Source organism: Pagrus pagrus (assembly GCF_965226575.1).
Source record: "Pagrus pagrus genome assembly, chromosome: 11".
Lineage (NCBI taxonomy): Eukaryota > Metazoa > Chordata > Actinopteri > Spariformes > Sparidae > Pagrus > Pagrus pagrus.
In genome coordinates, this window is record NC_140195.1 from 22,071,538 (window position 1) to 22,096,752 (window position 25,215).

Below are 25,215 nucleotides of genomic sequence, written 5' to 3' on the forward strand. Positions count from 1 at the left end.
TTCATGAAAAATAGAAATTTCACTAAAATCCAATAAAAACTGCTGTGTCTCATTCTACCAGTATAACAAGACATGTCGGCATTGATTTGGAGTCGATGGCTCAAATGACCTGGGAGCTATTCAAAAAATCGGGCGGTGTATTCGCCAAAAATGGTGATTTTTCATTCAAATATTCATGAAAAATAGAAATTTCACTAAAATCCAATAAAAACTGCTGTGTCTCATTCTACCAGTATAACAAGACATGTCGGCATTGATTTGGAGTCGATGGCTCAAATGACCTGGGAGCTATTGAAAAAATCGGGCGGTGTATTCGCCAAAAATGGTGATTTTTCATTCAAATATTCATGAAAAATAGAAATTTCACTAAAATCCAATAAAAACTGCTGTGTCTCATTCTACCAGTATAACAAGACATGTCGGCATTGATTTGGAGTCGATGGCTCAAATGACCTGGGAGCTATTGAAAAAATTGGGCGGTGTATTTGCCAAAAATGGTGATTTTTCATTCAAATATTCATGAAAAATAGAAATTTCACTAAAATCCAATAAAAACTGCTGTGTCTCATTCTACCAGTATAACAAGACATGTCGGCATTGATTTGGAGTCGATGGCTCAAATGACCTGGGAGCTATTCAAAAAATCGGGCGGTGTATTCGCCAAAAATGGTGATTTTTCATTCAAATATTCATGAAAAATAGAAATTTCACTAAAATCCAATAAAAACTGCTGTGTCTCATTCTACCAGTATAACAAGACATGTCGGCATTGATTTGGAGTCGATGGCTCAAATGACCTGGGAGCTATTGAAAAAATCGGGCGGTCTATTCGCCAAAAATGGTGATTTTTCATTCAAATATTCATGAAAAATAGAAATTTCACTAAAATCCAATAAAAACTGCTGTGTCTCATTCTACCAGTATAACAAGACATGTCGGCATTGATTTGGAGTCGATGGCTCAAATGACCTGGGAGCTATTGAAAAAATCGGGCGGTGTATTCGCCAAAAATGGTGATTTTTTAAAAAAAATATTCATGAAAAATAGAAATTTCACTAAAATCCAATAAAAACTGCTGTGTCTCATTCTACCAGTATAACAAGACATGTCGGCATTGATTTGGAGTCGATGGCTCAAATGACCTGAGAGCTATTGAAAAAACCAGGCGGTGTATTCGCCAAAAATGGTGATTTTTCATTCAAATATTCATGAAAAATAGAAATTTCACTAAAATCCAATAAAAACTGCTGTGTCTCATTCGACCAGTATAACAAGACATGTCGGCATTGATTTGGAGTCGATGGCTCAAATGACCTGGGAGCTATTGAAAAAATCGGGCGGTGTATTCGCCAAAAATGGTGATTTTTTGAAAAAAATATTCATGAAAAATAGAAATTTCACTAAAATCCAATAAAAACTGCTGTGTCTCATTCTACCAGTATAACAAGACATGTCAGCATTGATTTGGAGTCGATGGCTCAAATGACCTGGGAGCTATTGAAAAAATCAGGCGGTGTATTCGCCAAAAATGGTGATTTTTTGAAAAAAATATTCATGAAAAATAGAAATTTCACTAAAATCCAATAAAAACTGCTGTGTCTCATTCTACCAGTATAACAAGACATGTCGGCATTGATTTGGAGTCGATGGCTCAAATGACCTGGGAGCTATTGAAAAAATCGGGCGGTGTATTTGCCAAAAATGGTGATTTTTCATTCAAATATTCATGAAAAATAGAAATTTCACTAAAATCCAATAAAAACTGCTGTGTCTCATTCTACCAGTATAACAAGACATGTCGGCATTGATTTGGAGTCGATGGCTCAAATGACCTGGGAGCTATTGAAAAAATCGGGCGGTGTATTCGCCAAAAATGGTGATTTTTTGAAAAAAATATTCATGAAAAATAGAAATTTCACTAAAATCCAATAAAAACTGCTGTGTCTCATTCTACCAGTATAACAAGACATGTCGGCATTGATTTGGAGTCGATGGCTCAAATGACCTGGGAGCTATTGAAAAAATCGGGCGGTGTATTTGCCAAAAATGGTGATTTTTTGAAAAAAATATTCATGAAAAATAGAAATTTCACTAAAATCCAATAAAAACTGCTGTGTCTCATTCTACCAGTATAACAAGACATGTCGGCATTGATTTGGAGTCGATGGCTCAAATGACCTGGGAGCTATTGAAAAAATCGGGCGGTGTATTCGCCAAAAATGGTGATTTTTTGAAAAAAATATTCATGAAAAATAGAAATTTCACTAAAATCCAATAAAAACTGCTGTGTCTCATTCTACCAGTATAACAAGACATGTCGGCATTGATTTGGAGTCGATGGCTCAAATGACCTGGGAGCTATTGAAAAAATCGGGCGGTGTATTTGCCAAAAATGGTGATTTTTCATTCAAATATTCATGAAAAATAGAAATTTCACTAAAATCCAATAAAAACTGCTGTGTCTCATTCTACCAGTATAACAAGACATGTCGGCATTGATTTGGAGTCGATGGCTCAAATGACCTGGGAGCTATTGAAAAAATCGGGCGGTGTATTCGCCAAAAATGGTGATTTTTCATTCAAATATTCATGAAAAATAGAAATTTCACTAAAATCCAATAAAAACTGCTGTGTCTCATTCTACCAGTATAACAAGACATGTCAGCATTGATTTGGAGTCGATGGCTCAAATGACCTGGGACCTATTGAAAAAATCAGGCGGTGTATTCGCCAAAAATGGTGATTTTTTGAAAAAAATATTCATGAAAAATAGAAATTTCACTAAAATCCAATAAAAACTGCTGTGTCTCATTCTACCAGTATAACAAGACATGTCGGCATTGATTTGGAGTCGATGGCTCAAATGACCTGGGAGCTATTGAAAAAATCGGGCGGTGTATTTGCCAAAAATGGTGATTTTTCATTCAAATATTCATGAAAAATAGAAATTTCACTAAAATCCAATAAAAACTGCTGTGTCTCATTCTACCAGTATAACAAGACATGTCGGCATTGATTTGGAGTCGATGGCTCAAATGACCTGGGAGCTATTGAAAAAATCGGGCGGTGTATTTGCCAAAAATGGTGATTTTTTGAAAAAAATATTCATGAAAAATAGAAATTTCACTAAAATCCAATAAAAACTGCTGTGTCTCATTCTACCAGTATAACAAGACATGTCGGCATTGATTTGGAGTCGATGGCTCAAATGACCTGGGAGCTATTGAAAAAATCGGGCGGTGTATTCGCCAAAAATGGTGATTTTTCATTCAAATATTCATGAAAAATAGAAATTTCACTAAAATCCAATAAAAACTGCTGTGTCTCATTCTACCAGTATAACAAGACATGTCGGCATTAATTTGGAGTCGATGGCTCAAATGACCTGGGAGCTATTGAAAAAATCGGGCGGTGTATTCGCCAAAAATGGTGATTTTTTGAAAAAAATATTCATGAAAAATAGAAATTTCACTAAAATCCAATAAAAACTGCTGTGTCTCATTCTACCAGTATAACAAGACATGTCGGCATTGATTTGGAGTCGATGGCTCAAATGACCTGGGAGCTTTTGAAAAAATCGGGCGGTGTATTCGCCAAAAATGGTGATTTTTTGAAATAAATATTCATGAAAAATAGAAATTTCACTAAAATCCAATAAAAACTGCTGTGTCTCATTCTACCAGTATAACAAGACATGTCGGCATTAATTTGGAGTCGATGGCTCAAATGACCTGGGAGCTATTGAAAAAATCGGGCGGTGTATTCGCCAAAAATGGTGATTTTTTGAAAAAAATATTCATGAAAAATAGAAATTTCACTAAAATCCAATAAAAACTGCTGTGTCTCATTCTACCAGTATAACAAGACATGTCGGCATTGATTTGGAGTCGATGGCTCAAATGACCTGGGAGCTATTGAAAAAATCGGGCGGTGTATTCGCCAAAAATGGTGATTTTTTTAAAAAAATATTCATGAAAAATAGAAATTTCACTAAAATCCAATAAAAACTGCTGTGTCTCATTCTACCAGTATAACAAGACATGTCGGCATTGATTTGGAGTCGATGGCTCAAATGACCTGGGAGCTATTGAAAAAATCGGGCGGTGTATTCGCCAAAAATGGTGATTTTTTGAAAAAAATATTCATGAAAAATAGAAATTTCACTAAAATCCAATAAAAACTGCTGTGTCTCATTCTACCAGTATACCAAGACATGTCGGCATTGATTTGGAGTCGATGGCTCAAATGACCTGGGAGCTATTGAAAAAACCGGGCGGTGTATTCGCCAAAAATGGTGATTTTTCATTCAAATATTCATGAAAAATAGAAATTTCACTAAAATCCAATAAAAACTGCTGTGTCTCATTCTACCAGTATAACAAGACATGTCGGCATTGATTTGGAGTCGATGGCTCAAATGACCTGGGAGCTATTGAAAAAACCGGGCGGTGTATTCGCCAAAAATGGTGATTTTTCATTCAAATATTCATGAAAAATAGAAATTTCACTAAAATCCAATAAAAACTGCTGTGTCTCATTCTACCAGTATAACAAGACATGTCGGCATTGATTTGGAGTCAATGGCTCAAATGACCTGGGAGCTATTGAAAAAATCGGGCGGTGTATTCGCCAAAAATGGTGATTTTTCATTCAAATATTCATGAAAAATACAAATTCCACTAAAATCCAATAAAAACTGCTGTGTCTCATTCTACCAGTATAGCAAGACATGTCGGCATTGATTTTGAGTCGATGGCTCAAATGACCTGGGAGCTATTGAAAAAATCGGGCGGTGTATTCGCCAAAAATGGTGATTTTTTGTAAAAAATATTCATGAAAAAAAGAAATTCCACTAAAATCCAATAAAAACTGCTGTGTCTCATTCCACCAGTATAACAAGAGATGTCGGCATTGATTTTGAGTCGATGGCTCAAATGACCTGGGAGCTATTGAAAAAATTGGGCGGTGTATTCGTCAAAAATGGTGATTTTTCATTCAAATATTCATGAAAAATACAAATTCCACTAAAATCCAATAAAAACTGCTGTGTCTCATTCTACCAGTATAACAAGACATGTCGGCATTGATTTCAAGTCGATGGCTCAAATGACCTGGGAGCTATTGAAAAAATCGGGCGGTGTATTCGTCAAAAATGGTGATTTTTTGTAAAAAATATTCATGAAAAAACGAAATTCCACTAAAATCCATTAAAAAATGCTATGTCTCATTCTACCAGTATGACAAGACATGTCGGCATTGATTTTGAGTCGATGGCTCAAATGACCTGGGAGCTCTATATGGATGTTGTTGGTGCATGGCTTGTAGAAAGAGGAGCGTCCATTTCGAAAGACATGAGTCTTGTATGCGTTGACTTCCTCTGTCTTGTGAGCACCGCCTAAGCACAACTCTCCAACTATGACCCAGCCAAGGTCAAGGCGCTGGGCGTATGGTGAGTTGTGAGGCCCGTTACGCTGTTCGCATACCTTATGCAAGCTCAAAATATCTTTGCCTAACAGAAGGAGAATAGGAGCACTGGTGTTGAGCGGAGCGATCTTATCAGCCACAGGTCTGAGGTGAGGAAAATATTGGGTGCACTCAGGGGTCGGGATCTCTGATCTGTCGTCAGGCAGGTAGTTACATTCCAGCAAGGTGGGAAGTTTCACCTTGGTTTTCCCATCAAGTGACTCCACTATAATGTCACCCGCTTTTCTCCCTGCAGTCTCTACTGTGCCGGAGCATGTTTTAACAGTGTAGGGGGATGCACTGCTGTTAATGTCTAATAGATCAAAGAATTGTGATTTCACTAAAGACCGGTTGCTTTGGTCATCTAGTACTGCGTACACCCTGTGAGACTTGATTGGATTGTTGGCATGGTAAACCTTGACCAAGCAGATTTTTGAACAGGATCTGGCCTTGGGGGCGCCACCACATATTTCTGTACACTTGGAAGTGACTATAGGGGGTGTAAGGTCTTCACGCTCCCCGCTTTGCTTGTCCTCACGTGTGTACTCAGCCTGCTCACCAAGCGACCAAGGAGCTGGACCAGGATGCACTGCTGAGGTATGCCTGTCACTTTCACACTCCTTGCACTTAAGCGTGGCCTTGCAATCTTTAGCCATATGCTTTGTGCTGGCACAACATCGAAAAGAGATTGAACTCTCCTTTAAGTATGTTTCCTCGGAACCCACGGCATTTTGACAGCGGGTGAGGTTTATTATGTATATAGGACATTGCTTGTCCGGTTCTTCTTTTTTGGTAGCTGAGTTAGCCCGTGGCACACTGGTTGCGGCTGTGACTTCAGTTTTCCTAACTGTCACAGTTGATTTTGGAAAGTATTTTGGTACTTTTTCCACCTTGATTTGGCTGGGGGTAGAGGACAGGTTAAATGCAAAACTGGGGTCGTTGCGGGTCTTAGCCTGGGAACATACAATGTCGACAAAAAAGCTGAATGGTGGGAAAGGGATATGATAATCTTCCTTATATTTGGATCCCTGTGTTTTCTAGCGTTCCCGCAGAGAGAACGGAAGCGTTCCGACTATTGGATTCACGCCTCTCGCCCTGTCTAGATACATGAGTCTAGGCAAGAACCCCTCAGCCTTTGCAGCTTCCAGCTCTTTTAACAAGTCACCTAAGTCCCTGAGCTTGTGTGTGTCTTTTGTAGAGATAGCTGGGAAAGTATCTAGCTTTTTCAGTAGAGCACTCTCGATCACCTCTGGGCTTCCGTATGTTTCCTCCAAGCGCTCCCATACCATAAAGACACCTGCTCTAGGATTATTTACACGTCCTGACCGTATCCGCTTGGCTTGAGCTGATGACTCGGGCCCCAGCTATTTGACCAGTAGGTTGAGCTCGTCCTGATGAGATAGGTTTAGCTCCCTTGTGGCTGCTAGGAAAGATGCTTTCCTTGCCCAGTTACTGGGCAATCATCAAAGGCAAGGACTCCAGAGCTCACCATCTCTTTTCTCATAAGATACTGGGCTAAATCAGGGGTCTGAGGAGTTGAAGGTGAGTATTTATTACTCTGTGCCAGATGAGGAGCTTGAAGTGTAGCAGCTGGTGGTTTCTTTTGGGTGTCAGGAGTCTCAGGTGAGTATTCCTGCTTTGGGAAAAATACCCTCAGGGCAGGGGGAGGTGCGTAGCCTTCACCAGCAATGAGTTTGTTCTCCTCTTCCTCCTTAAATGACTCATACAGTGAATCTTGTGCCTTGTTGCTAGGGGGTCAGGTTTTCACTGTTCCATGATGTAAGATTGGTGGAAGTGGCATGGTATCTTAAAGCTCCTGTGGAGTGTGCTTATCAAACGGTTGTGTTTCTATATAGTCTTTGGTGCGTTTTATTGGATCTTCAAGGGCTGAATCTTGTAACTCACCAAGAGCGCCTTTTTCCCCATATCCTGCTGCTGCTGCTTCTTCGAATATTGCTGCCTCTTTTGATGCTTCTCTTGTTTTAACACGTGAAGACTTGCCTCTATCATAGCCTTCTCTTTCATCATGGCTGCCTCCTTTTCTGCAAAGGATACCTTAATTTTTGCTGCTTCGGCCTTAGCTCTGGCCCTTGTTGCAGCGGTGCTGACAGACGTCCAGGTTGAAGCTCTGGAGGACTTGTGTGAAGCTGACGCTCGAGACCTCGTCTCCAGCTGAGACCAACGTTCCTCGTTGTCACTCATCTTGCAATGTTTCTTGTCAGAGTCTGAAGTTCTAGGCTTCTGCGTGCTGTTCACAGGTATTTCACTGTCTTTTCTGCTGAGTGGGCATCATTTTACTATTCTGTCCTGGCGAATACGTGAGCTGTATTTGTAGACAGATAGCTAACAAGAAAGACCCAGTAGGCGTGACTCCAGGTTGAGAGCAATTTACTGCAGTCTTCTGAGACTTTTTTGTAAAACTGCAACACAATGAAAATATACACAATGTTACAATTGAAATTAAATGTGTGCAACAACGCTGGTCACACCTTTGTTCTTCCTTTTCAGGTTATAAATCAGGTAGGCACAACACACTATTAAATAAGGCATACACACACACACATCCTTTTTTACAGTAAAATCCTCTGACAGGTAAGCAACAGTGCAAACACAGCAAATGGCAACAACCCATGCAATGGTTTACACACACAACACAAATGAGGCCCAACAATGAACTCAATCAGCCTATGCTAACAGCTAGCGTCCCAATTAGCATTAGCGTTGTTAGCACGGTTTCCCAACTAAAATAAAGGGTTTTTAACACCACTCTGAAGTACACAATGTCATTAAATGAGGATGTAACTTAAATAAACTAAAAGCAACCATACTCACTGATGGGTCTACTCCAAGGATCAGACAACAACAACTCAACTGTGGTGGAGCACAGCCTGCGTGTGTATTTCTCAAGTCAGCCCTTGAAGGTGCGATACCCTGACACGCCAGTAGGGGCCACTAAACATCATTCAGAACTGACAGGAGTCAGAACAACAGGTGTGTCCATTCAACCAGTATAGGACGACCTTTTGCTTTTGATTTGAGTCAATCGGTCAAATCATCTGGTGGCTATTGAAAAAATCAGCCGATGTTTTCATGAAAAATTGTGTTTTTTCTTTAAAACATTCATGAAAAATAAATATTTCACTAAGATCCAATAAAAACAGGTGTGTCTCATTCAACCAGTGCAGGACGACCTTTTGCTTTTGATTTGAGTCAATCAGTCAAATCATCTGGCAGCTATTGAAAAAATTGGCAGATTTTTTCATGAAAAATCGTGTTTTATTTTTTAAAAGACTGTTTCTGTCTTGTGATGTCTTTTACTTGCTAAGTCTGCCGTGCGTTATATGCACTGATAGGTTGAAATCCGTCTTGTGAGGTTGGGAAGGTGGCGAGCAATGACATAAAATAAAAATAATCCATAATTTGAGTAGAAAGTCTGGATATTTGTGTTAAAATGTAGGGAGTAAAAGTAAAAATTGTCAGAAAAACAAATTCAGTAGTAAGTACAGATACCTGAAAAATACTTGAGTATAGTAACAAATTATTTGTACTGAATTACTTCCTACGTCTGCTTATAACCAGCAGTGCAACAGGTCAAGCGGATAAATCAATCGGAGCTAGGCTGGTGTGTAATTCCACAGTATGTAAATTCATGCAGGTCAATTAAAAATAATTTGCATGAAAAACAGTGGGGAATGTAACTCAGTAGATTTACTAAAGTAGTGTGTAGCAACAGACTAACCAACATTCATCACCAACATCAGTCACTAAAGACAGAAAGGCTTTTCCCCTACAGCGTGTTACTGATATGCCTGTATGAAGCTGGAGCACGTGTGAAAGACAGCCCCTCAGAAAAGAACCGGGCGAAGAAACCAAAAAGATTTATGACACCTTTTTGTCACAGGCACTTAACAGTACAGGTTGTTTAGGTAGAGTGAGGATCCATTTCCACTTTATTTAGGCCACATGCCAATCAATACACAAATCTTAGATGTCACATTTACAACCATTGTGAAACAAAAGAGCTGGAAACGAGATCTGCGAAAATGCCTCCAAACTGACGCTGCTTTCGACAGCATGAGTGATAACGGAAAGCAGATCCTTTTACACCGTATTCAGGCCAGATGCCAATCACTGATGAAATTAGGAAACCTTCAGCATGAAGTATGAAGTTTAAAGAAAGTTGCAGAATCAAAGAGTCGGATGGTCCTCGGGTTTCAAAAGCAGATTGAGTTGGCCTCTGGTCTTGAAATGTAATCGCTAAATGGAGTTAATGTATGAACACAAATACGTTGGAAACACAGTTTCACTGAGGATACAGTGACATGAAGGTGTGTTAATGGAATATTCCATCAGTGAAGTCTAAAAATGATTTACACAGTGAAACTTAGATGTCAGAAACTATATACTATGGATTTTTGTTTTGGGTTATATTTCTTTCTGTTTGGGTGCTGAAAACAACGGAACTAATTTCTAAATACAGTATACAGTTAATTTAAGTATATATTAAACTTGCATTTTTCTAATATTAGAAGCATTTCTCCAGGATAATAATGGTTTATTTAACAGATTGCTGGCAACTTTATTTTAATATATTGCTCTCAAACAATGCAAAGTCTCACAATGCTACTGTTTTCACATTTTTTGTTTTTTGTTTGGGACAGAATAAGCGAATGAAGGCCACAAACTCCCTTATCGACTTCCAAAAGGAGGTGAAAAAAACTGTGCTGGGTGTAGGTGTGATGGGGCTATTGGCTCACCTGGACAGGTAGAGACCTGTTTGGCCGACAGGAAGGGGGGAAGGAGGAGGAAGGACTGGGGTGAAGTCACCTCTGAGCTCATCTTGCCCAAAGCAGTGCGGTCGAAACTCACCTCACGTGGACCCCTGTGTGTGTGTGTGTGTGTGTGTGTGTGTGTGTGTGTGTGTGTGTGTGTGTGTGTGTGTGTGTGTGTGTGTGTGTGTGTGTGTGTGTGTGTGTGTGAAGGGGGGCCAGATGTCAGGGAAAAGAGGACAGAAGTGATGGAGGGTGGAGAAGAATTGGAAAAAACTGTTTGAGGACAGCCTTGATATTTGACTCCCTGACCCATCCTGCAGTGTCGACATTGTATCAGGTGTTCATATTGACACAGTTATAGAACCTGAATAAATATTGTAGAAAAATGAGTTATAGCTTCTTGTACAATGCTATAAAAAGAGCAAAAATGGTAAATGTTTTTTCTCTTTAAAGAAGATGCTGTAACATGCCATGCTGTTAACTAACCTGTAGTCTGAAGATAACCTGTTGTTTGGCTGTCAGTGTATATAATGTGGGGTTGAAGGTCAGAGGTTAAGGGTTAGAGATGAGCAGGGCAGTAAAGAAAGAGATCTGCACAAGCCTGCCTCTTTACCCTCAGGGCCTGATATCATGTTTATTCTGTAAACACAGTCACAGCATGTGAAGCTTACATGTTATACGCATACACACAAACCTACACAAATGGGTTCAAACATCACAAAACGAACGCACAAGCCTAGCCTTGCATTCCTACATATACACATGACCTTTAGCACAACTGTATAAACAGCAATGCACTGTGAAGGATTTATTAAGCTCTCCTGCAGCACAACACTTGCACTTTTTTGTGCACTCAATTGTAACATCTCAGATCGCACCAATCAGAAACAGGACAGAACCATGAAACTCAGTGAGCACATGGTCTGTGATGATCCCTCTCTGACTACCAAAGGAAGAACTAATGTCTCATACTTTTTCAAGACTTAGTTTTTGTGGTATTAAAGTCTTTTGTTGTATCTCCAGTATTTCCCTAATGCTGCCTTAACCTTTGATGCCTGTGAATTTACATCTATCTAGGTTTGATGACCATTATGTTGCCTAACGTTTGATATCTTTGTGTCAAATGTTCATTGTTTCTAGGCAGCAGGTTAGTTTGTGTCATGGGTGGTATGGATGGGGCAATGGTAACGCTGTATTACAGCTGGCAATATGAATATTGTGACTCTAATGTTGCCTGTGGAAACAAAAGTAGAACACAGATACAAGTTACCTGCATAAGCATTGTATCCAAATAGTTCAAAAGCTTTTAAAGTTATGCCATCAAAACAAAAAAATTGTTCCAATTGCCCCCGGTCTCCCCTACTTCTGCTGTTAAACTTCCTGAGATAGAGTAAGAGAGGGAGGACTGCTACAGAGAAAAGGATATTTTGCAAATCTGTTGCATCTGTTCAAATTTCATGCCATTAAGCATGACCTTGAAATTTATGGAGGAGCAAGAAGGTTAAACTGAAATAAAGCCAAATAAATTATGAGTTACAAGCATAATGTCAGCTGTGTGTAGTGTCTACAGCTTTTTCAGTATGCTGATGTGTTAACAGTAACCGCCGCATTTAGTAAAATGTTGCAACAGCTGCTTTTAAATTTTCATTCAGCAAACTGCTCAAACAATCAAACTGAAAGAGAGCGAGAGTCCAGAGAGAACCTGCAGGCTGCTGTTGTCAGGGCCTGTCTGGAAGACAACAGTCATCATGGACCAACTGCGTCCTGGAAAACACACACATACCCATATGCACACCCACCCAGAGACTTTGTTCTGTACACGCATCCACCCACACATTATAAAAATGTACACAATATTAACAACCCCATTCATAAAACAGACAAGCTGACACGTGTAACATTAACCACAAGCCGGTCATGTGGAGACGAATACATGTAGAGAACAAAAAAAAGGATTTGAGCTCGCTGCCAAGTACATAAACTTCTCACATCTCACTTGAAGTAGGTGTGAAGACATGCCAGTGTCCTCCAAAGAACCTTTGTATGCTTTTCGACGCTAACAAAGGCCAGGTTCAGCTGTTGTGACTCAGAATTGGTGTATAATTACAAGAAAAATCCCCTGTGAAAACATTTGAATGCATTGACCTGCCCGGAAACACAGCAGACAAGACACAAGCCAAGACAAACAGGTAAACAGACCACAAACCACAAACACACAGACACCCTTATGACATCTGGGGTGCAAGAGGTCAAAGGTCATGGTCTCTTGGTGACCTCGAGGGGCCTGTAAACACTTAGTCTGATCCCCATGACTGAGCAAACAGTGGTGACTGACGGGACAGAGGCAACCTAACCGAGGCAACTGACAGGTCGCCACGGTGACTGACGGGCGCTGACACTGTTGCCACAGTAACTGACAGGTGGTGATAGACAGGCTGTTAGAAAATGGGTGTGAGGGAGTTGATCCACGCTGAGATGCAGAAAGGAGAGATTAAGTGCATAATGGGGCTGGGATTAGTAATCTAACCAGTGCTTCACTTCAAGGGATTATTGAGACTCTCTGTTCATATTCTCTAATTACTCTCTTTGATGACTAATCATACCACTCACATGAAGAAGGAGCATGTAAAGGGTTAAGAGCGCTGGGTTATAATAACAGAAAATTCACACTGTGTGCTAAGATCACAATCAGACTCAGCCACTTTTCACAAGGGTCACCTTTGTCAATCAATCAGATTTTCTTTGTTCTTACCAATTCAATGTGATTCTGTTTCCTGACCAACAGTTCCACCAAAATGGACAAAACATTCACTATAACCAAAATCATGCCAATTATGTCAACAAAATTTATATGAATGCTGACTGGCAAAAATCTCTGAAAATGATGCTTGGCATACATGGATGGAACCAATGTCGTCTAAATTACACAACAAAATACGCTGTTTGTCCATGCCCTCTAAATCAACACATAGAAGTGCTCACATCAGCAGGATGGCATAATTTGTGCCTTTCAAATCTGCTGCATATCATGGTTGAAACATAAATCTGTTGTAACAACGCTGCATGAAGATTTAATTAGGTTAGATTTAGTAAGGTTTTGGAAAGCCCGTGGTTTGGGTTAAAATAAGTACTTCGCTGAGGTTAGGGAACTTTGTCATCATGGTTACAATAATAAAAATGTGGTTAAATACTCAGTATGTAATGTCTACCACTAGAGGTCCCACAACGTAAAAGTCTTTTTTGTTAAGCAGCCACCACTGCCAATAAAACTCTATCAACGTGACTCAGCCAGAAACGTTAACAGACGAGGTAATTCCTCATTCTCTGACTCTCCCGGAAGTTTTGTTCAGTCTTTTAACATTGTTGGGAACATTTGGCATAATGTTATTACACAACTCAACAAAATATATAAGGTCTGGTTGTTTACAGACATTTATATCTTGATGTTGAAGGATGGTCTTGCTTAAAAAAAAAAACATTGTCAACAGAGGGCAGAAACATGGTTCCCCAAGTCTGATGTGTTGTTGATTCATACATCCACCCCAACCTCCTCCATTCGTGGGCTGTGTCACTTGATAATAAAGTCACCTGACTTCCATGTTTGCCATCAACACAATTGCCAGAATAAATATTGACTATATACATTTCTGCTCAACACGGATAGGCTTAAACTTGACATTTGCTTACGTTGTAACTTTACATTTCATTACATTCAGTTTTCTATTTTATCTGTGCTTATGGTCTGGTCAGGTTTAGGCACAGGAAACACTTAGGGTTATGAAAAGATCTTGTTTTGGGTTAATGTACCCGGTCTCACATTTACGTGTTGAAACACAGTCTCAAGCTGCAGTCACCTGGCAGCCTTCTCACCACGCTGTCACGCCGCCACCATCCTGTTCACCTTCTGACATGAAGGTCAGCTCATATACATGTAAGGTGAACATGATGTTACACATATTGTAAAAAAAATTATGTATGGTAGGTAAGACATGTACACATTTGAATGTATCCATGGTTAGCAGAAACATTAACTGCCAACACTTTATTCTGGCGTCTGGTCTGGTCTGCTGGTGAAGGAGGAGGCAGTAGATGATGTCTTATGTTGGTACAGCCCTTTTTGTTTGTTAGTTGGTTCTCTTAAAACTGTATTATACAGTACAACCTATTTGGCACCTGTTAGCTTGCCAATTTACCTCATCAAAACATCATAATGTAATGAATTAGGGGCCATACCAAACCTGCAAACACACCTGCCACCTGAAATCACTTTGTAAATTACTGCACATTTAACTTGAGAGATGCATTAACCAAATTGTTCAAGCCAACCAAAGCACAATTAAGGGTGAGATTGAGGTTAAATGATAGTTTGAGGCATGTGCTGGAAAGGAATAATGGTTAGAACTTGACACATAATGTGTTAGTGAGCGAGAATGAGTGTGTGTCTGTGTGTGTGTGTGTGTGTGTGTGTGTGTGTGTGTATTCAATAAGGTGCGGTAAACTGCATGATGCTATTTTACCCTCAGAGCACACAAACCACAAGCTGGCTCACCTCCACATGGTAGAAATCACTGCCAACACAAAGCTGGTACTGCAAACACAGCTGTGAACACACATACACACACACACACACACACACACACACACACACACACACACACACAGTAACCCAGCAGAACAAAAACACACCTGACAGTGATGTGATGACACAAACCAAAACTAAAAATCAGGCACAGCAGGCGTACCTGGTGAAACACATATATGATGACATATTTGATTATAAGGTTAGCTAATAAGACATAAAATACAGTCTAATAATAAGGTACAAGAAAATTACAGATAAAATGTTTAACTGTTTTTTGTTGTAGGCATTATTTTGGGCTGTTGCTGTCATTTACTTTGGTAATCGAGTATTCTACCGATTATTCCATCGGTTAATCAAGTACAATATTATTTTTTTAATTATTTTTCCAGTATAATTTATTGTTATTGATATTTATTACTCAGCCTAAATAAATATCTGGTAAATATACATTTATGTACTATGTTGAATGGGTGTCCGATACCTGCTGACCCTACTCACTGCAATCAAATCAAAATGAATATACCTGCTGTCCATGGTTGGTGCATTTCAGGCAGGTGTGCTTGATTAACATGACATGAATGTAGCTCAGGCTTTAACAAATTGACTGCAGAACTTAGCTAGCCAAGGGACTCATAACTCATACCCAGCCAGGTAGCCGCCACATTGATTTACGTTCTTTACTAGCGGTTACATGTAGCATGTATTGCTTATGTCAACGTTACCTTGTTGTGTCGGCCCACTCTGTGGACTGGATGCATAGAACGGATGCTTTCTGTTAAGGTGCTGCAGCATTGACGTACTGCGATAAGCCAAGTCAGTTTTACAATAGACACTTAATGTTAGCAATGCTTTTTCGTAATCAAGGCACTCAAGCAAGCGTTTCAGTATTATTTCATATGCCATCTTTGCTTATTATCAGCGTTATTATATCAGCAGCTTATCTAAAGAGCAGCACAATGATATAAATACAGCGTAGTAGCAGTTACAGAGATGTACTGTGAATATTCCTCCATGTTTTTATCAGTGATATAATAACATGTTGCAGGTTTCAGGCTTTATTCTGTGGAGGTTTTAAAAAAGATTTTTTCAAATCTAAAGAGTGGTGCACCTCTCTCACTCATTTCTTTCCTCCACTCTCTCCTTCTCTGTCCTCCCCTCCTTCTCTCTCTCCTCTCCCTCCTGTCGAAAGGGAAGGGAGAGCGAAAGAGAGAGAGAGATCATGCCGCACGGAAAAGAAAAGGATTATTTGTTGGTTAAAAATCCGTCACGTCTCAACTAATCCCAAGTGTTTAAGTTCCACTAAGCTCTCCTAAAGACCAGGGAATGACAGGAATGGCTGTGTGTGTGCATGTGTGTGAGACAGACTTGCCACTTTGATCCAAACTCTGCTGGTGGTTTCATACCTTGCGTCCCAAAACTGACCAATGGCACACAAGGTCACAATCCAGCCAGAGTGTGGTCCGATCCAATCAGAGGAAAGTACAGCAGGCAGGGGTGGGGTGGCAACGAGGTGGCCAGAGGACATGAGGAGGAGGAAGAGGAGGAGGAGGAGGAGGAGGTGATTTTGCTCCCAAAAAACCTTCACATAACTCTTATGATGGAGCATAATCGGATTCGGAGGAGCTTAGTGGGAATTTGCCCAGAGAAATTGTCTTATTATTACGACTTCTTTGTTTAGCGGATGCCCTTATCTCTGGGCTGAATTAGGGGGATTATTCCTTTATTCCAACTCCAACCCATAATACTGGGAAACTGTTTCCTCGGTAATTAGGTCTAAGTGCCCTTGTTTAGTCTGCCACAGTACTGTTAGCAGCCACAGAGTGAACTGGTACCACACAGTAGTTCATAGTTGAGAGGTTGAATGAAAGAAATACCTCAGAGGTTTGAATTTGTTTCTCAGCAGAAACCTCGAACTCTGTGGGAAAAGTTCCTGCGTGTTTCCCTACAATGGGTCGGCATTCATTAGTGAAGCAACAGTAGGGAACATGAGCGATGAGTCTGTACCCGAGTGTTTTGTGAAAAAGTGTTTTGATGGTGGCTCTGCACTGATATAAAGCCTTGCGACGACAGCCTCGACAGCTCTTAATAAATTTTATTTCCCTGTTTTGTAGCGAGTGCATTCATTTCATTCACATATATCAAATGCTGGATGCCTAAGCTGTCTTTGTTTAGTTGTTTATGTCTTAAGATTTCTCAGGGATGTTGCAGGAGGCTCTGAGTACACATCTGAACAGAAACACATCACACTCATCATCATCCTCTCTGCAGGATGATTTTTAAGTGGCTAGCAGTCAGATTTACTCACCATTGTGCAAGAGAGAGTTTCTCTTCTCTGGCAGATGTTCTTTTTGTGTTTCTGTCTTGATGAAAGTCGCTCGACACTCATGATATGTCATGGCATATTACCCGTATCTGAATGTGATGTTATGAGCATTGTTCTATACTGTCTTTTCAGTGTATTAATCCACCAGTACGACACTGTGGCGTTAACACAGGAGGTCCCTGGGTGCTTTCATTCCCAATCAGAATTCCATTAAGTCAGTCGGAGTAAATGGGCCCTTAAATCCGGCTTTTCAGATGAAAGATGCATTAGGGGCAGACAGACAGGAACGGAGAACTGAGGGAAACTCTGACAGCAGTGATAATGACGGTGTAGGTGGGGTTTCATTGCAGTTGTAGTAAGGAGTCTCCTGTCAAAGGATTTGCATAAATCTAGAACAGGTATGACAAATTCTTGCATTACTGAGAATAAAGACAACCCTTGCTTATGATAGCAAGTCAAAAATATATGCAAGTTACATGGATGCAGCCATGAATATACTGTACATGGCTCCATTCAGGACCAATTATATTCAGCTGAATTTAGTTTGAAACAAAAAACATTTTTGCCAAGAGTAAACAATGCAAAGGTCAACACATCATCTCTAAGGAAAAGCTGCAGAATTGAGAGCTCTACAGGAGATCATCCATCAGTCACAGATGGCTAACAATAAATGGAAACAATTAATGACACAAAATGGGAGCTGAAAGTGTAGATGATTGGAAAGCAATGGTTATCTGCGGAGTGAACTTGGCAGCAAAAGTTCCATTTTCCTCATGACAGGGTAGAGACAGATGAGATGTCAAGAAGCAAATTTGTACATGTCATAATCTACGTAACATATTGACATATTTACAGAATGTGTCACATCACGATCACGTTATATGTTTTTCATCTGACTTTCAATTTTTGTAAGCATGACACCAGTGGATATCTTTAAGGAGACCCCAGAGCAATTTCAACCAAAAACAGGAAGACAGGCCACCTGCGGCCATGTTTTTTGACAAAACTTGCTGTTTTTAATGAGACCTCAGGACAAGCTCCAGCTGTGTTTGTGGCAACCAAAACAGGGCTTTTTAAGCCAAAACATGATGATTGTCTAACCCTAACCAAGTGGTTTTTGAGCCTAAACCTAACCAGAGCATAAGAACAGTGTTTTGAAAAAGAGAAAAATTGAAAATTACCCTAAAGAAATTTGAAGTTGCAACTTAAAAAAAAAAAGTCAAGTTTTAACTTTTCTGTGGTTTTGGAGAAATGTACTTTGCCAATATGTATTCTGGCGATTGGGTTGCTTCTTCATGTACAGTTAATTAAGCGCGACAAGTAAAGAAACTGAAGTTAAATGTGATGTAGAGAAAATGATAATTGATGGCTTTTGTAAGGAAAGCTCATAGCAGCTTTAACAAACTGATGTTGATTTGTTATATTCAGTATATTCACTGAAATACTCTTTTTTGTTTTGTTTTATTCGAACCCTAAAGTTTAGGCAGGGCCGGACTGAAATAATAATACAGGACGATGTCAACACATTCACAACAGACCATTGTGTACACTGTAATCTTTTTGTTTAAATATTTTTTTCTGTTTAATGTTTATGCCAGTAAAATATCTTTAAGTTTTGTTTCTACACGCAAAAGCTGCTTCAGAAGACATCCGAAATAGTTCAAAACAACCTCAATTTTGAGCGTCAGTCAATTAAACTTCCATAATCAAGGCTACAGGAATAAACATATAATTTTTGTGCACGTTTGTTTTGCACCTGGCTTTTCCACAGAGCTCTGACTGGATGCACTTCCACCTGACAGAAAAGCTTAGAGGGGTCTTCTTTTTCAATATTATTTCCACGTGTATGTATCTCCTGTTTTCTTTCATGGTGTGATACAGTGATAATGCCATTCCTTACTTTTTGAAAACATGTAATGTCACAACGACACTTCCAGAGTTGATACTGATGTGCTGAGAGCGCCTTTGCTAGTTCATGTATATTTTGCAGATGTTTTCCAGACCACCACGGTGTGAATGTTGCAACAACGAAAGGGAGGGAGGGATCGAGAGAGAGAAATGGGTTTTCCAGGGCTAATAACAGCCTTCTAAGTGCTTTATCTCTGTTCTCATTGTCTCCGAATCCCAAGGACAAACTGTGGCAGGCAAACCCAGCTGGTCACAGTCTGTCAGCTAAAGCCTTGTTCATCCACTAATGACTTCAGATTCATCCATCTCTGGCCACACCAAGAGGAACACACACACACACATACATACAAAAACACCTTTAACAGCCTAAATGTCCCTCCATCTGTAACAACATGCACATAAATGCCTAAATACGACCATCACTCTCCAGGTGGTTCTCAGTCCAAATGTGTTGAGGCTGGTGGAGCACAACAAGGACAGATAAAGACACACTGCAACAGCTGTTCTGTCTTCCTATCACATTCCTCCTCTCTCCGCCACTTTGTCTTTCTTCACCTCGCATCTCTTGCTTTCATTATCCAAGCACTCGTCCTACTACCTTTCTCATCTATCTTGAGGATGCACAGCGGCTTCATGTACATGAAGAGCGTGTCTTTTAACAGAAAGGTGATATGTTTGATGTTGCAGCCTGGAAGCATCTTTGTGCAAGATTTTAAACCTTGATCTAGTCTGACTGCATTTTGCTTTGGATATTAAAAACCCAAATTTATTCTCTTTTCTAAATCCCCATGCCTCGACTCAGCCAACATTTTTACATCCTTCCTGTGGATTTACCCTCTTGGCTCACTGCTGCAGGAAATACCTGTCCTCAGCTGACTCACATGCAGTCCGTTTAAGAGCCAAATACAGTCACACACAATGTCTGCTGTACCAGTGGCTCCTGACCATTTTTAGCCACACTAGCAGCTCCACGCCAAGGATGGAGATGTTGGTCGTTAACTCACTCTGTTACCCAAACACTGTGTTCAGACGATTGAATAATCAGTAACACTTTATATTAGTGTTGTTGTAATAAACGTTGATTAATAAGTCCTTATATGATGCTAGTTAATCAATGTGTTTGTAATGCTATTATAAACAATTATATGGAATTCAAGGATTTTAGTGATGTTCTTAAACTGTTAACAAGTAACTTGTAAGTGCTCATAAATGTTTTATAATCATGTTTATGGTGCTATTATTACACTTATATAATATTATTAATGTTAACAAGCATATTTAATATATAATGCTTATTACAATGGCCATAATATAAAACATTAAGGATTATTCAATTGCTTTTCAGTGTTGTTAGCACAACTGTGAATATTTAATAGTTTTATATCACCCTTCTTGAGACACACTGACAGTGCCTGCTTTTGTGCAAGTGTGACATTGCATGGAGTAGGGTTATTGGAGAAAGTGGCTGCATTCTCAAGGGTGGGCCTATGAACCACAGTGCAGGACACTGCCCTGATTTTCCGGTCAAAGCTCAACTGAACTGAACTCTGATCCCAACTTGCTGACCTCTACAGCACCCGACCAATGATGTTCCAGCACTGACAGGAGACAGACATTATGGTGGCACCACTTTCACTGAAGAACAGAAAACTAAATTCTAACTAAATTCCTGGAGTTTCATCACTCCTATGTCATTCTAATCTTATTTTGGCTTTTAGAAAAAAGTCAAGCATGGCAGAAAATATCAGAATGGATGGGCTTATCAGGTTAGAAAATGTATATTGTAATTGGTAACATGAAGTCCATTGCATCCTAGTTAGCTGCTTTGTCTGATAGGCAATGTGTTACTTCGAACCCATAATTTCTCACACACATTAGGTTGTGATCTTTTGCAGTCAAAAATTATATTTAAACAAAGAAAATTGTAATATCAAAAGAAGGAAAAGAACGGAAACGTCAGAAATATTACTTTTGCACTCTGCAGCCGGAGGGGCCTGTCAGGGTCCTGTGTTTGATGGGCAGTAGTTGGCAGGCTGAGCACCAGCAAGGGAACGAGAGACGAAGTAAAAACAGACTTGCGTTGTAGTGTTTGTATGAGTCATGGGCAGTCAGTTTGTTGTAGTGGTGGGATTGAAGAAGGACCACACCAGTATCTAAATGGACTGAAGTGATGATAGCGAGTAAGTTAACATGCCGTTTAATGTGATCAGCAAACTGACATTAGCAATGCGCTTTTTTACTTCACCACTGGAATCCAATGTACAGTAACTGAATGAATCAAAGCTGATCACAGCCACTCTTCTCCGTCAAACTACATGACGAACAACGGCTCCACCGCAGGAGCTCTTTAGAAACTGAATGGGTGATGTCGTGGAGGTAAACACAGGTCTACAGTGAAGACAGGTTTATGATGAAGGAGTAAGCCTTTATTTGTAAAGTTTCATTTGTTGACCTGCTGATTCATTTGTAAGAATAAAAACATCTAGATTTTTCTAAACCTTTTTCTGTTTATGTAAGGTTCATAAGTTTCATGAAGCAAATGCAACCAGATAATCTAACACTGCGACACACACCCCATCCACCAAATACACACATGCACAAATCTAAGGGCCCTCACATGAAGCCAACCACAACACAAACAAGGTGTGCGATATGCTACAACTGGAGAAGATAAAGTGGAGCTGAGTGATGGCGGAAAATCTCTTTTCCTGACTTGGCAGGTGCTCCAAGTCGGCACAAAGAGCGTCTGTCACTCACACAGTAAATGACAGAAGAAACTCTATAGAAAATTACTGTATACAGTTCAGCTGACAGGTAGATATCCAGGAACCTGGGAAACACTGACATCTGAGTTCAGAAGGTGGGTGCACAAACACACATATCAAGATACAGCTTTCATAAGGTCGTAAACAAAAATGGACAATGACACACACACAGCAGAGAGAGAACCATGTCTTTAATCAAGTCTAGTGCATCTGTCAACAGTGCTGTGAAGACAGGGCTCTACCACAACAGAGAGGCACACCGGGGGCGCATGTGTGTGTGTGTGTGTGTGTGTGTGTGTGTGTGTGTGTGTGTGTGTGTGTGTGTGTGTGTGTGTGTGTGTGTGAGCGGACATGACCAAACAACATACCCCTCCATCCATCACGTTGACAGGACAAATAAAGTGGAATTGCTCCTTAAGAAAAAGGGGCACGTGTATTTACAGCCTGCTAGAGACCGACTTTACAGGAAGGACTGAAGCATCTGTTAACTGTGTTTGATATTAAATCAGAGCCTTTTTCTGGTTAATATTAAGTTTGTTATGAATCATGCATGCACAGATGGCAACAAAAGATTTTTTGTAATCCTTGAAAAATTCCTCAAATACTCTTCAGATCTAGTCCAGAAGGTATTAACTACATCCACACATTGTTGTATGCAGAAAAACACACACACATGCACACATACCAACAGGTTTCTCTTGGCACACAGTCAGATGCAGGAGACGGTGCAGACAGGCTTTGATGTGGAAATCAAACAGATAAAATACATTAAACTGTCGTGTTAGTGTGTGTTCAAACTGCGATATGTCAGAGTGTGAGTGTAAACAGAGACGAATGATTAATTATGCACAGAACTTCAGCAGAACTGAAGTCAGGGATCAAGGTTCAACGATAACCAGCTGAAGTTAAAAGCATTTCTTTCTCTGTCCCTCGGTTCAAATAATTAATGCAACCAAAAGCCGTGGGAAGGGAGTCCAAACAAATAACAAAACACCGGCAAAAATTACAGTAAAGGTCAAAATAATTCCTGGATGAAAAGCGCACAAGTAATGAAAATCAGTAGCAAAAGTGGTCGACGCTGAGTTGTTTTGGGGTTTTTTTTTGCCGTGGTTGGAGCTGCAGTGTTGTAATCAGTATGTGGGTCGACATCCTGATTACAGTCCAGCATCGCATTCCACTTCTGTTACACTCAGCTGTGATTAGCATGTGGGTGAGCCCGCAGGGCGTGTGTGGGTGGATCTGTGTGTGCACCTGCCTCTCATCCTCTGTGTGTAAATGTTGTTAGCAGCACACTGACCTTTCACATCTGTATGATGTGTGTGACTTGATGTGATGAAAATACATATCTGGAAACAACAAAGTGCAAATTGCAACTGTGAATGGAAGCAAAATCTGCCACTGAATGATCTGTGCTCAACAAGTCAGAGTCCGTGACCTCACTGCAGACTCCTCACACCATGGACACATTTTTTACTCTAGCTACAGAGTACTCCACTATGTTCATCAGCTAGTTGCACACTTTGTCTTCCATTGGGTGCAGGGCAGGTTGTTAGAGCCAGTAAGCGTGAACCAAACAGTAGAGTTGCACAACAAGCTATCTCAGTACAGTTGACAAGATATTGGTCCAAAATAGTTGGGACGCTGTGTAAAACATGAATAAAATAGAATGTGATCATTTGATAATCCTTTTTGATACATACCTAATAGAAAGCAGAACAAAGACAATATATTGCATCTTTTCTCTCACCAACTTCATTGATTTTTGTAAATATATGTTTATTCTGAATTTGATGCCAGGCACATGTTTCAAAAAAGTTGGTAAAGGAGAGACAAGAGACTGGGGAAATTGCAGAATGATCAAAAAACAGGTAAACAGGTTCATTGGTAACAGGTAATAGTATCATGATGGGGTATGAAAGGGGCATCCTTGACGGGCTCAGCTGTTCACAAGCAGGGATGGGATGAGGTTCACCACTTTGTTTGGCCTGGGTGTCAACATAATGAACCACTGTTAATTGCGGTAAAAAAAATAAACAAATGGCAAGAACAGGGCTAAGACTTAGCTTGGCGGACAGACTAAAGCAAAAACAAAGGGGAGGGGGGGACACAACTCAAACCAAAGGAAACCACTACAAACCAAACCACCACGTGCCACGCCAAATTAAGGGGAGTGAGAGGGGAACCACCACCGGGGGAAGTCTGCCGCACACATGCCAGCTCCGGTCCTGGAAAAGAAAGAAACAAAATAATAATACCGCTTGTGGTGGGACACTCAGGCAGATAGATTGTACAGTTAAAACAGGAGGCCTATACTAAACCACACACACCCCCACAACACTCACAACAGAAAAGAATGAACCTAATAACTAATTGAGTGACTGAAACCAAATACAAATATACGAAAAAAACAAAGTAACAAGATAATAATGAAACAAAACAAACTTAACACCAAGACTCAGCTGTGGGCAGGGACCAGGAGTAGTAGTAGTCCCATTAACTAAAAGCAAACCCAACAGCTGGATATTAAACTAAACAAACAACAAAAGAAAATATTTAACCCAAACGAATAAACCAAATAAGCAAAAAGAAAAGAATTAATCAATCAATCAATCAACCAACAGGAGTTGTGGTGGGATGGAGAACTTGAAGCTGCGTGAGCACACGGCAGAATTACTGTGCAATTTAATCAGTTCATGTCGAACATGCAGCAGCAGCAGAAGACGGAGCGACCGCACCAGGGCTGGGGGCCGTGGATAGCTGTCCTTCAGGATGCCCAGCTGGCGGCCCACGTCACCGAGCTGCCGGTGCAGCCCCACACAGAGCGCAGGAGGAAGAGAAGAGACACAAGCTGTGGCCTCAACAGCTACAGCAGGACAGCGAGTAGGATAACTTTTAACATAAGGCTAATAAGCTAGCAGAAGTTAGTAGAGGTTAACACCCAGCCCAAAACACAGTCGCCGTCTCGCGGCGAGGGCAGAGAGCAGACGCCACACTCCTCAAAATCCCCACGAAGCTGCACAGAAAAACAGCACGACCAACACCGCTGTAAAGCGACAAAATCACGGCAGCTGTCACACCATGATGCGCTATAAAATTACACAAGTATAGCAGCACCCATGCCTACTGTACAAATCACCGCTCGGTACCAACAACCGGAGCACGCCAGACAGAGCCCTCGCCAGGTGAACACCAGGCAACAGTGTGCGCAGCAATGAAAGCATGATCAATTAAGCAGGTGGCACCAGTGCACAATCAGGCCCAGGTGACACTAATGGAGAGTGGAGGTGGAGCAGCACTCAACCTGCCGCATACAGTAAGGTATTTTGGCTGTTTTTGGCAGATAACCACCTGCACAGCTAACGCCAATAAACACAAATAACCAGGTGATCAAAGTCATGTGAG